Raw genomic sequence first — 13,801 nt, forward strand, 5'->3', positions numbered from 1 at the left:
CCATAGCGTTGACACTCATCCTTATCCTTACCCTGACATCCCACTGGTTTCGGTTTCCGACACGTGGCGCTTGCTGCTAGTACTCGTGTCAGGACCACAAACCCTTTAGTGTAAGGGTTTGTGCGAGCCGAGGAAAGAAGCGTCACGGCCAGTGGAGTTAACCCAATCGTGGTGAGGTCGCCTGAGCCGCGCCCCTCCGGAAGACCTGCGGCCGAGGGAGAGAAATCTCCTCTCGACCCGGGCGGGAGGGGCCAGCTTGTGTGGCCTCACTCGAGCTTCATCCTGCTTCAGCGGTGATGGTTAGCCGAGGGACAGCTCTGGAGCCACGGTCGAGAGGCCGTGGCTTCGAGCATGGCGCCAAAAACCTGCTAACTTCTTTCCCCTCCCCCTCAGTTAGCCGAGAGGCTCCGTGTTCGCCATAGCGAGGCTCAACGCCCCGCGGGAAAAATGTGGTGAGGCGAGCCGCGTTCAAAGTCGCGGGGTATTCCCCGCGCCACGAGTCGCGGCCTTGCCTCGCCGCACGATCTCGCGAGGTGCGGCCGCGCGGCGAACACGCGAGATGGCGCTGGGCCCCTCGATCCTTTTCCTCTTTCAACAAACCCACTCCAACAATTACCTCAAGTTTACCCCGCAGGCTGGGTGAAGCCCCGGCTCCTTCTTCTCCTAAAATTCTTTTCCTCCTTATCCTTCTCCTATCCCCACTCTTCCTTCCCCCCTCTTCTTTACACACTTTATGCTTTATCCTAGTGAGGGAGCTAAGCGAGCGAGCGATAACCGTGATGCTCCAGAAGGCTGGGTATTTGTGTCACTCCGGAAAGTCACCAGTATGGCAATGGATTGGTATCCGCCATAGGCTGGTGTCAATCATCTCTTTAAGGAGCTTTTGTGTGTGGGTGTGAGTGCCCACAGGTATGGCTGGTGTGCTGGAGATCGCCGGGGAGAGCCGGGGCGGCTCACCCGTCGGCTAAGGCCTGGGTAGGCCTAGTTGCTGCTTGCTGTGTCTTGCTCGGCTGGAGGAACGTGAGTGCTGAACTCGGCGAAAATCGAAAATCAAAATCGAGAGAGAAGGGGGGAAGGAAGGAGGGAGAGGGGAAGGATATGGAGGGAGTAGAAGGATAATTTAGTAAGAGAGAAAGAGCCGGGGCTTAACCCAGCGTGCGGGGTAATAGATGGGGGACAGATGACTGGAGTCGGAAAAGGCGGGAAAAAGCTGGCGAGGGGAGGCCCCACGCTATCTGTGCTCGCCGCAGCCATGGCATGATTCGCCCGTTTGGCGTGGAACTGGCGGGCCAGCTCCGCGCCAGCAAGGGTGGCCAAAGCAGTTACACCAAGGGCTAATCGTCTTGTCCGTCGTGGGGGTATCAATCTCTTTAGCATCCACGATGACAACAACGAAAAACCTTGAACCTATAAGATCCAGGTATGCCCTTGAACTCGGCCCGGGTGCGGGAGCTTAAGTGGGTCTGAGCTGTGCCAGCCACCCGGGAACGAGGGGAGGCTGCGGTCTAATGGGCGAGCCGCGAGGTGTCCGGGGTCCTCTCCCCTGTGGTGTACAGAGAGAAATCACCTAATTGGCGAGGCATTATTGTCACCCACTTGGCGTGATCCTCCAGAGCAAAAGCCTCAAAAGACTTGAGCTTGATTGATACTCTTTGACAACAAACTACACAGAGAGCTCTGCCAATTTATCGTGGTTCGCAGCGACAATTGGCCAGGCCTTCTTTTGTAGGAAAGTGCCCCACTACCGCTCCCTTGGAGAGCGAGGTTACAAACCTGGTCTGGACCCTCTGGTCCTGGACATAGTTTGTGGCTACGCACCAAGGGCGACTTTTCGGTGCCTTACTCTTGCCCTCTCCTTCTGACTTCCTGGTGCAGCCTGGCCCTGCGGGAAACGTCGATTTCCAACATTCGCCTGGGCTGCGGTGACGTGATCACACCCCCCTTGTAGCAGGATTGGGGTGCAGAGCGTTTACCACACCAGAACTCCGAGTTCAGCCCACCCGGGGGGATCTTCTGTCCTCAGTCAAGAAGGGGCTCCAGCTGAACCAGCCAAACCAGCTGCCCCCACTTCTAAAGACCTTAAACCCCTGCAAAGGGGAGGCGTGAAGCGACAAAGGGTGGAAACTGACTCTGAAGAAGAGGCAAAGCACACCCCAAGTCGACTAACGCGGTTTAAGGTACCAAAAAACCCCGAAGACTTCGACAATGCATACCAACTGGTAAAGGCATTGGAGAAGGAAAGAAACGTCAGACTCTCAATCCGAATCTCTAGAGATGAGGGCATGATCATTGCCCCCAAAGACAAAGCCACCATGAACTTCCTGCAGGAAATCAAGGTGCTAAAAGACGGGAGAAAGGTGTGTATCTCACCACTGACCTCCCAAGAGAAAAAGTCCAAGATGGTGCTACTTGGCTTCCTGCATGACCAAAGGGAAGTCTCCAACCAGGCAAGTCCTGGTTATCCTCAAGGGAGCCCCAATCACCACCCTTGATCTGGGTAACTGGGGCTCATACAAGCTCAGGACATATGTGCCAGAGCCCTTGAGGTGCTTCACATGCCAGAAATTTGGGCATCACCAGGCCAACTGCAAGGCCAAAGCCAAATGTGGTTTATGCAGCAAGGCACACGAAACCGAAGTGTGTATCAAGGCACACAAAGATGGCCAGAAGGACACAACAGCCAAGTGTCCAAACTGTACCAAAAAGCATCATGCCTGGAGCCTGGCTTGCTCTGTCAGGAAACAGGCAGTTATTAAAAAGCAGGAGCTGGCCAAAAAGCGTCCTGATTTTGTCCCTGCGCCCCCATGCACCTACGTCTGGGGCAAAAACAAAAAAGAAAAGACTCCCCGACCTCCTAAGAGGAAGGAGTTGCCCCCACAGCGAAAATTGGATACCTCTAACAGAGAGGAATTCCCCAAGCTTGCTAGTGGCAAAATCACAAAAAAGAACCAAAGGGAAAAAGGTTCAAAGTCCACAGCAATGGTCCCCCCAGTAGATGATAATCTTTTCTTTGACGAGAAAGATATGACTCTCCTGTTGAGTGCTGTAGTTTCTGCAGTAGCAACAGCCTTGGGGAGGACCAGTGAGGAGGCGGAGAAAGCAGTGCAGGTCGCAATGACGGCTATGACCCAAACTGTGGCAGCTAGAAGCCTCCAAACCGATAACGAGCAGCGCTCCCCTCCCTAAATCCTTGGATGGCAGGCTAGCTTCGGGAGAAGCATTACGTGAAACCCCAGCTAGTCTGTCAGGACAGGCTGAAACTGTGCAGCAGAAGCCCCCACTGCAGGCCGAGTCTGTACAGCCAAAGTCTCGTCCCCTGACCCGAGGTGGCACTTCCAACCTAGGCTCTACACCCCTCGGTAGAGCCTTAACCGGAGTGTCTGACTTAGAGGAAGTTGTACAATCCTCAATCAACAAGGATCTGTATTTATCTGATGCCACCAGCACTGGGGCATCTGAAGCTGAAGCAAGTGACTCTGAGTAACCATCATGGCACACAATCTAAGCATTCTGCCGTGGAATATCTGTAGCTATAAAAGCAAGAACCCCTTTCTCCAGTCGGTTGTGCGAGCAAGGAGCATTGACGTCGTCATGCTCCAGGAGACACTAACTATGGGATCCGTGTGCCTCTCTGGATATCATGCCTTCACCACTCCAAACCTGGATGGTGCTAGAGGCCTGATGACCCTGGTAAAAGAAGCTATCCCGTGCTCCTTAATAGCCAACCCGCCGCACTGTGGAGATGGTGTTGAATCTCTTGCTGTTGAGATTCAGCTACCTGGGGGCCCTATAAAAATATATAATATTTATAGCAAACCACTGTGTGAGAGCTTAGATCTGAACCAGGTCTGTGCTACTGCAGCACAAGACCGAGTGATCATAGGGGGAGACTTCAATGCACACATAGCCATGCTGAATCCCCGCAAAAGGCCGAACGCGGCAGGCATTCACATAGCAGAAGTGCTTGAGACATTCCCTGAGATCGTTCTTCTCAACACCAAAGAACCAACGCATGTGAAGGGAGGGGTCCTAGACCTCACCTTTGCCACTGCAACAATGGCAGAGAGAATTCGGTGGTGTGTCGATGATACGGTCACTAGTGATCACTACGGCATAATCATCACACTAATGGATGCAGGTCCAGCCCAAAGACCACATCACATTCCTAAATGGAAAACAGACAAGACCAACTGGTTTGCCTTCCAGGAAGGCTTGGCTCGATATCTGAAAGACAATGAACCCAATAACAATAATGAAAATGTGGATGTGCTAGAGGCAAGGCTAATCCAGGCCATAAACCAGGCAGCCTCACAAACCATCCCCAAAACTCGCCCATGGTCCAGAACTCACAAAGACGCCTGGTACTATAATGTCGAGATCAAAAAGGTCAACCACAGGGTTAATATGTGTAGAAAAACTTCCGACGGCAAAGATCTCCCGACAATCTGGCCCTGTTGAAGGAAGTTGTCGTGGATGCCAAGGAAACTGCCAACAGAGTAAGGCAGGAAAAATGGCTGGAATGGTGTCAAACTTTTGGGCACCAGACCAGCCTTACAGAGTTGTAGAAACGGGTCAGGCAAGCGACAAGCCGCCAAGCCCCGAAATGCACTCATCATGACCCACAATCAGAGGCTAACAGATTGGTGCTTGAGTTCTCTGCCAGAACCAGCACCAACAATCTGCCTCCAATGATGAGAGAAAAACAACAAAACTTAAATCCAGAAAGACTTCCTTTCATAAGAGACAAGGCACTCGAAGCTGATGAAACGGATGCCTTGTTTTCTCTTAGGAAACTAAGAAAATCATACAAATCCAGTTCTGGGTCAGCACCGGGATCTGATGGGATCTCTCACCCCATCATTTCGCATCTAAGCCTTGCAGGAGAACTTGCATTCTTGCAGGTTATCAACAAATCCTGGCAAACAGCCACGGTGCCTCAGAGCTGGAAACAAGCCACAATAGTTCCCATCCCAAAACCAAAGGACTCTGGCAAGTACCGTCCCATCTCTCTTCTCAGCTGCCTGGGTAAAACAGCTGAGATGGTACTCAACAGGCTCCAATGGAAAACGGGTCCCCCCCATGAACACCTGCACGGGTTCACAAGGGGTAAGAGCACTGCTCATAGCATTTCCACACTCTTAAGCACAATCTGCACCTCGCCTGCCGTGGTTGTCTTCCTTGACCTGGAGAAGGCTTTTGAACTGGCAAATCCGCTTGCCATTCAAGAGACCCTAATCCACAAAGGAGTCAAAGGCAGACTCTTGGCCTGGATAGCTGACTATTTTAAAAATAGATCAGCAAATGTCAGATTTCAAGGCCACCTCTCACAGTACATGCCACTTGAAAATGGAACTCCTCAGGGAGGGGTTCTTAGTCCAGCCCTGTATAATACCCTCATGTCCAACATACTCGACATTCACCTGCCAGAGGGATGCAAGATCATCTCTTATGCAGATGACTTGGCAATCATAGCCTCTGGCAATCACTGCCTTACTAGAGCTCAGCGTTGTTTGAACCTGGTGTCTGAAGAGTGTGGTAGGACGGGTCTAAAAATATCAGCAGCAAAATCCAAAGCAATGGCTCTGAGAACCAATGTCAGAAACAAAAAACTCACTATACAGGGTATGGATCTGGAATGGGTGAAGGACTATCTATACCTTGGTGTATGGATAGGACACACACTTTCAAAAAGGAGATCCAATACCTGCTTGACAGAACCAAGGAAAGACTGTCAGTCATGAAAGTCATGACAGGGAGACACATAGGAGCAGGACACAAAGTACTAAGATCATTCTATGTACATGCTGTCCGTCGTAGTATTGACTATGCATCTGTCGCCCTCATTGCTTCCAGCACATTAAAAGAAAAACTGGAAACAAACGAAGCAGCCAGGATAATTTTAAGTGCACCTAAGTGGACAAAGGTCATCAACCTCCTCATGGAAGCTGATTTACCGTCCATGGACACTAGAATAGATCTAATGGCAGCACAGTTCCTTTCCAAGGTCCTGCAGGCACCCACAAACTCCTATCTAAGACAAAGAGTTCTCAGACGCCTACAACAAGATTACCAGTTGTTTGCGGACAATTCCTGGCTCACACATACAACCAGAGTTTTGATACGCTTTCAGCTAAAAGATTCATTGCTTGCCAAGGGTATGGACTCCCCTCACCCTGATTACAAAGAACCCCCGCCGTGGGCAAACGAAATGATCGAATTCTCAATTCTAAATCTCACAATGAGAAAAGATCAATATTCCATGCCTAGCCTAAAGGCACAAGCACAAAGGGCCATTGATCAAATAACTCCGCCGGGTAGTATAACATGCAACACGGACGGATCCGTGGATCCAATAAACCATACTGCAGGCTCTGGCTTTGCAACAAAGGATACCACAGCATCCATTAGGGTCACTGACAATGCCTCAACGCTTCAGGCTGAAACGGTTGCGATCATGGAAGGAGTGACACACGCGTCCCTGAGGGGAGGACACGTTGTCATTCATACAGATTCAAGAGCAACTATTGACAGCTTACAGCATAGCATGCCCCTAGATAACATCTACCTCTTGACAACAGTGTTAAACAGCCCAAAGAATTCTTAGTCAAGGTAGAAGAATCATCATAAACTGGGTCCCAAGCCACATAGGCATGCAAGGGAACGAGCTTGCTGATAAACTAGCCGAAAAGGGCAGGGGTATGCCCCCATCCTCCATGATCGTTAAACCCAGCCGAAGGGGACTAAGCCAAGATACCAGAGCTGCAATGCGTGTGGTCCTCCGTGGAGCACATAGAGAAAACATCACAAAATCGCTCGCTGCCAAGTGGTACTCAGATGCTTCAGGCTATGAGCCACTGGCCCTTCCCCCAAACACAAAAAGAGGTACCGAAGTCATACTATTCAGACTAACACTAGGCAAATTATTGACAATGAGACTGCGAGGTTATGCAAACACTGCGGAGAGCCTAACGCCACCCTGTTATATTACTTGCAGAATTGTGTACGCACACAATTTCTGAGGCAGGGACCACCCACCACAGCCGCCGGGCTGGTAAAAAGGGTGTGCAACATGCTTACCCCGTGGCAGCTGGATCACTTGCTTGCAATCCAGCCACCGCGATAAGCATGCACTTCAAAGAAAACATCTGAGCTAACTAGAAATAGTTAACACAGGCCGGGCCACTCCAGAGAAAAGGCCCGGGCGAAGCATGACTGACTGAACTGAACTGAACTGTCCGTGGTCAACCAATCAGGTCTCGGTATGCGTCGTCGAGAAGCTGCTAATGGTGAGGGCGCGAGGACAGGCTGTGGACCCAACCTGGGGGAAGTATGCTACGCTACAGGTTGCGGGGGTCGGCTACACTCTCAAAAGGCGGTAATACGCAAGATTTTGCTGTTTTTTCGACTTTTGGGACTTTATTACTTTTCGCCTTTATTTCATTATAAATGGACTGGATAATAATTATTATCCTAATTATTATCATTACTTTCATTATTCTTATGATTATTATCATTATAGTCATTATCATCATGATTATCATCATTATTGCAGTTATGATGATTATTATCCAATTATTATAGCTATTTTCATCATCATAACTATTTTTTATAATGATAATAGCAATAATGAAAACTATAGAAATAATAATGACAATAGTAATAATTATAATGACAATGATAATGATGTTATTATTATTTCTATTGTCATTATTAGTCTGAAAATTATTGGAATAGAGTTGATTATTGCTATTATTGAAGTAATTATCAAAATTATCATTATAATTATGATTTTATCATTATTATCATTATTATTGTCATTATCATTGTTATTATCATCATAATTATTATCATTATTGCATATAATGAATGAATTATCATGAAAATTATCACAATTACCTGAATTAATGTTAAAATCCTCATAATTACCAATAAAAAAGCGAAAAGTTTTTTTTTCGACTTTTGGGATTTTTTTTACTTTTGGCCATTATTTCATTATAAATGGACTGGATAAGAATTATTATCCTCATTATTATCATTACTGTCATTATTCTTATGATTCTTATCATTATAGTCATTATCATCATGATTATCATCATTATCATCATCATTATTGCAGTTATAATTATTATTATGCTAATTATTATAGCTATTTTCATCATTATAACTATTTTTATAATGATAATAGCAATATTGATAATTTTAGAAATAATAATGACAATAGTAATAATTATAATGACAATAATAATGATGTTATTATTATTTCTATTGTCATTATTAGTCTGAAAATTATAGGAATAGAGTTGATTATTGCTATTATTGCAGTAATTATCAAAATTATCATTATAATTATGATTTTACCATTATTATCATTATTATTGTCATTGTCATTGTCATTATCATCATAAATTCATAATTATCATCATTATTCCATATAATGAAGGAATTATCATGAAAATCATCACAATTACCTGAATTAATGTTAAAATACTCATAATTACCGATAAAAAAGCGAAAAGGTTTTATCGACTTTTGGGATTTTATTACTGTTGGCCTTTATTTCATTATAAGTTGACTGTATAATAATCATCATTATCATTACTGTCATTATTCTTATGATTATTATCAATATAGTCATTATCATCATGATTATCATTATTATTATCATCATTATTGCAGTTATAATGATTATTGTGCTAATCATTATAGCTATTTTAATTATCATAACTATTTTTATAATGATAGTAATATTATTAATTTTAGAAATAATAATGACAATAGTAATAATCATAATGGCAATGATAATGATGTTATTACTACTTCTATTGCCATTATTAGTCTAAAAATTATTGGAATAGAGTTTATTATTGCTATTATTGCAGTAATTATCAAAATTATCATTATAATTATGATCTTATCATTATTATCATTTTTATTGTCATTATCATTGTCATTATCATCATAATTATCATCATTATTGCATATAATGAAGGAATTATCATGAAGATAATCACAATTACCTGAATTAATGTTAAAATCCTCATAATTACCAATTAAAAGTGAAAATGGTTTTTTTCGACGTTACTCTCAAAAGGCTGTAATACGCTCGATTTTGCCGTTTTTTCGACTTTTGGGATTTTATTACTTTTGGCCTTTATTTCATTATAACTGGATAATAATTCGAATCATATTTATTATCATTATTGTCATTATTCTTATGATTATTATCATTATAGTCATTATCATCATGGTTATCATCATTATTGCTGCTATAATGATTATTATGCTAATTATTATCGCCATTTTCATCATCATAACTATTTTTATAATGATAATAGCCATAAGGATAATTTTAGAAATAATAACGACAATGCTAATGATGTTATTATTTCTAATGTCATTATTCGTCTGAAAATTATTGGAATAGAGTTGATTATTGCTACTATTGCATTCATTATCAAAATTATCGTTATAATTGTAATGCAGTAATGATAATTATGATGACAATAATAATGACAATAATAATAAAAATAATAAAATCAGAATAATAATGATGATTTTGATAATTACTGCAATAATAGCAGTAATCAACTCTATTCCAATCATTTCAGACTAATAATGACAATAGAAATAATAATATCATTATTATTGTCATTATAATTATTACTATTGTCATTATTATTTCTAAAATTATCATTATTGCTATTATTATTATAAAAATAGTTATGATGATGAAAATAGCTATAATAATTATTATAACTGCAATAATGATGATAATAATGATGATAATCATGATGATAATGACTATAATGATAATAATCATAATAATAATGACAGTAATGATAATAATTATGATAATAATTATTATCCAGTCCATTTATAATGAAATAAAGGCTAAAAGTAATAAAATCCATAAAGTCGAAAAAACGGCAAAATCTAGCGTATTACAGCCATTTTCAGAAAAACCTCGAAAAAAAACCTTTTCGCTTTTTTTGTTAATAATGAGGAATTTAACAATTCAGGTAATTGTCATGATTTTCATGATAATTCCTTCATTTCTCCAATGATGATAATGACAATGATAATGAATATAATAACGATAATGATGATAAAATCATAATTCTAATGATAATTTTGATAATTACTGCAATAATAGCAATAATCAACTCTATTCCAAAAAATTTCAGACTAATAATGACAATAGAAATAATAATATCATTATCATTGTCATTATAATTATCCCTATTGTCATTATTTCTAAAATTATCATTATTGCTATTATCATTATAAAAATGAAATGAAAATAGCTATAATAATTAGCATTATAATTATCATTATAATTGTGATTTCATCATTATTATCATTATTATTGTCATTATCATCAAAATTATCATCATCATTGCATATAATGAAGGGATTATCATGATAATTATCACAATTACCTAAATTAATGTTAAATTCCTTATAATTACCAATACGCTAGATTTTGCCGTTTTTTCGACTTTTGGGATTTTATTACTTTTGTCCCTTGATTTCATTATATATTGACTCGATAATGATTATTATCATCATTATTATCATCATTATTGCAGTTCTAATGAATATAATGCTAATTATTATAGCTATTATCATCATCATAACTATTTTTATAATATTGTCATTATTAGTCAAAATTATTGGAATAAAGTTGATTATTCCTATTATTGCAGTAATTAACAAAATTATCATTATCATCACTATTATCTTTACTGTCATTATTCTTATAATTATGATCATTATAGTCATTATAATCATGATTATCATCAATATTATCATTATTATTCCAGTTATAATGATTATTATGCTAATTATTATAGCTATTTTCATCATCATAATAATTTTTATAATAATAATAGCAATAATGATAATTTTAGAAATGATAATGACAATAGTAATAATTATAATGGCAATGATAATGATGTTATAAACATTTCTAATGTCATTATTAGTCTGAAAATTATTGGAATAGAGTTGATTATTGTTATTTTTGTAGTAATTATCAAAATTATCTTTATAATTATGATTTTATCATTATTATCATTATTATTGTCATTATCTTTGTCATTATCATTATCATCATTTTTGCATATAATGAAGGAATTATCATGAAAATCATTACAATTACCTGAATTAAAATCCTCATAATTACCAATAAAAAGCGAAAAGGGCTTTTTTCGACGTTTCTCTCACAAGGCTGTAATACTCTAGATTTTGCCATTTATTTCGACTTGTGGGATTTTATTACATTTGCCCTTTATTTCATTATAAATGGACTGGATAATAAATATCATCATTATTATCATTACTGTCATTATTCTTATGATTATAATCATTATAGTCATTATCAACATGATTATCATTATCATCATTATTGAAGTTATAATGATTTTATAATGATAATAGCAATAATGATAATTTTGGAAATAATGACAATAGTAATAATTATAATGACAATGATAATGATGTTATTATTATTTCTATTGTCATTATTTGAAAATTATTGGAATAGACTCGATTATTGCAATCATTGTAGTAATTATCAAAATTATCATTATAATTATGATTTTATCCTTATTATCATTATTATTTTCATTATCATTGTCATTATCATCATAATTATCATCATTATTGCATATAATGAAGGAATTATCATGAAAATCATCACAATTACCTGAATTAATGTTAAAATCCTCATAATTACCAATAAAAAGTGAAAACGATTTTTTTTCGAAGTTACTTTCAAAAGGCTGTAATACGCTAGAATTTGTCATTTTTTCGACTTTTCGGATTTATTTACTTTTGGTCTTTACTTCATTATAAATTGACTGGATAATAATTATTATCATCATTATCATTACTGTCATTATTCTTATGTTTATCATTATAGTCATTATCATCATGATAATCATTATTATCAACATTATTGCAGTTATTATGATTTTATAATGATAATAGCAATAATAATAATTTTAGAAGTAATAATGACAGTAATAATTATAATGACAAAGATAATGATATTATTATTTCTATTGTCATTATTTGTCTGAAAATTATTGGAATAGAGTTGATTATTGCTATTATTGCTGTAATTATCAAAATTAACATTATAATTATGAATTTGTCATTGTTATCATTATTATTGTCATCATCATTGTCATTATCATCATAATTATCATCATTATTGCATATAATGAAGGAATTATCATGAAAATCATCACAATTCCCTGAATTAATGTTAAAATCCTCATAATTACCAATAAAAGCGAAAAGGGTTTTTTTCGACGTTTCTCTCAAAAGCCTGTAATACGCTAGATTTTGTCGTTTTTTCCACTTCTGAGATTTTATTACTTTAGGCCTTTGTTTCATTATAAATGGACTGGATAATAATTATTATCATCATTATCATTACTACCATTATTCTTATGATTATTATCATTTATGTCATTATTACTATGATTATCATCATGATTTTCATCATTATTATCATTATTGCAGTTATAATGATTATTATGCTAATTATTATAGCTATTTTCATCATAACTAATATAAGAATAACATCATTATCATTGTCATTTATGTTTCTAAAATTATCATTATTTCTATTATCAATATGAAAACAGTTATGATGATTTAAATAGCTATAAGAATTAACAAAATAATCATTATAATTAAAATAATGATGATAATAATGATAATCATGTTGATAATGACTATAATAATAATCATAGGAATAACGACAGTAATGATAATAATTATTATCCAGTCCATTTATAATGAAATAAAGTCCCAAAGTAATAAAATCCCAAAAGTCGAAAAACGGCAAAATCTAGCGTATTACAACCTTTTGAGAGAAACGTCGAAAAAAAACCTTTTCGCTTTTTATTGGTAATTATGAGGATTTTAACATTAATTCAGGTAATTGCGGTGATTTTCATGATAATTCCTTCATTATATACTATAATGATAATAATCTAGTTGATAATGACAATGATAAAGACAATAATAATGATTAAATCATAATTATAAGGATAATTTTCATAATTACTGCAATAATAGCAATAATGAACTCTATTCCAATAATTTTCAGACTAATAATGACAATATAAATAATAACATCATTATCATTGTCATTATAATTATTACTATTGTCATTATTATTTCTAAAATTATCATTATTGCTATCATCATTATAAAAATAGTTATAATGATGAAAATAGCTATAATAATTAGCATAATAATCATTATAACTGCAATAATGATAATCATGATGATACTCATGAGAATGACTAAAATGACAATAATCATAAGAATAATGACAGTGATGATAGTAATGATGATAATAATTATTATCCAGTCCATTTATAATTAAATAAAGGCCAAAAGTAATAAAATCCCAAAAGTCGAAAAACGACAAAATCTAGGGTATTACAACCTTTTGAGAGAAACGTCTAAAAAAAACTTTTAGCTTTTTATTGGTAATTATGAGGATTTTAACATTAATTCAGGTAATTGTGATGGTTTTCATGACAATTCCTTCATTATATGCAATAATGATGATAATTATGATGATAAGGACAATGATAATAACAATAATAATTATAATAATGATAAAATCATAATTATAATGATAATTTTGATAATTACTGCAACAATAGCAATAATAAATTCTATTCCAATAATTTTATGACAATAGAAATAATAATAACATCATTATCATTGTCATTATAATTAATACTATTATCATTATTATTTCTAAAATTATCAT

Source organism: Penaeus vannamei, chromosome 16 (genome assembly GCF_042767895.1).
Source record: "Penaeus vannamei isolate JL-2024 chromosome 16, ASM4276789v1, whole genome shotgun sequence".
Classification (NCBI taxonomy): domain Eukaryota; kingdom Metazoa; phylum Arthropoda; class Malacostraca; order Decapoda; family Penaeidae; genus Penaeus; species Penaeus vannamei.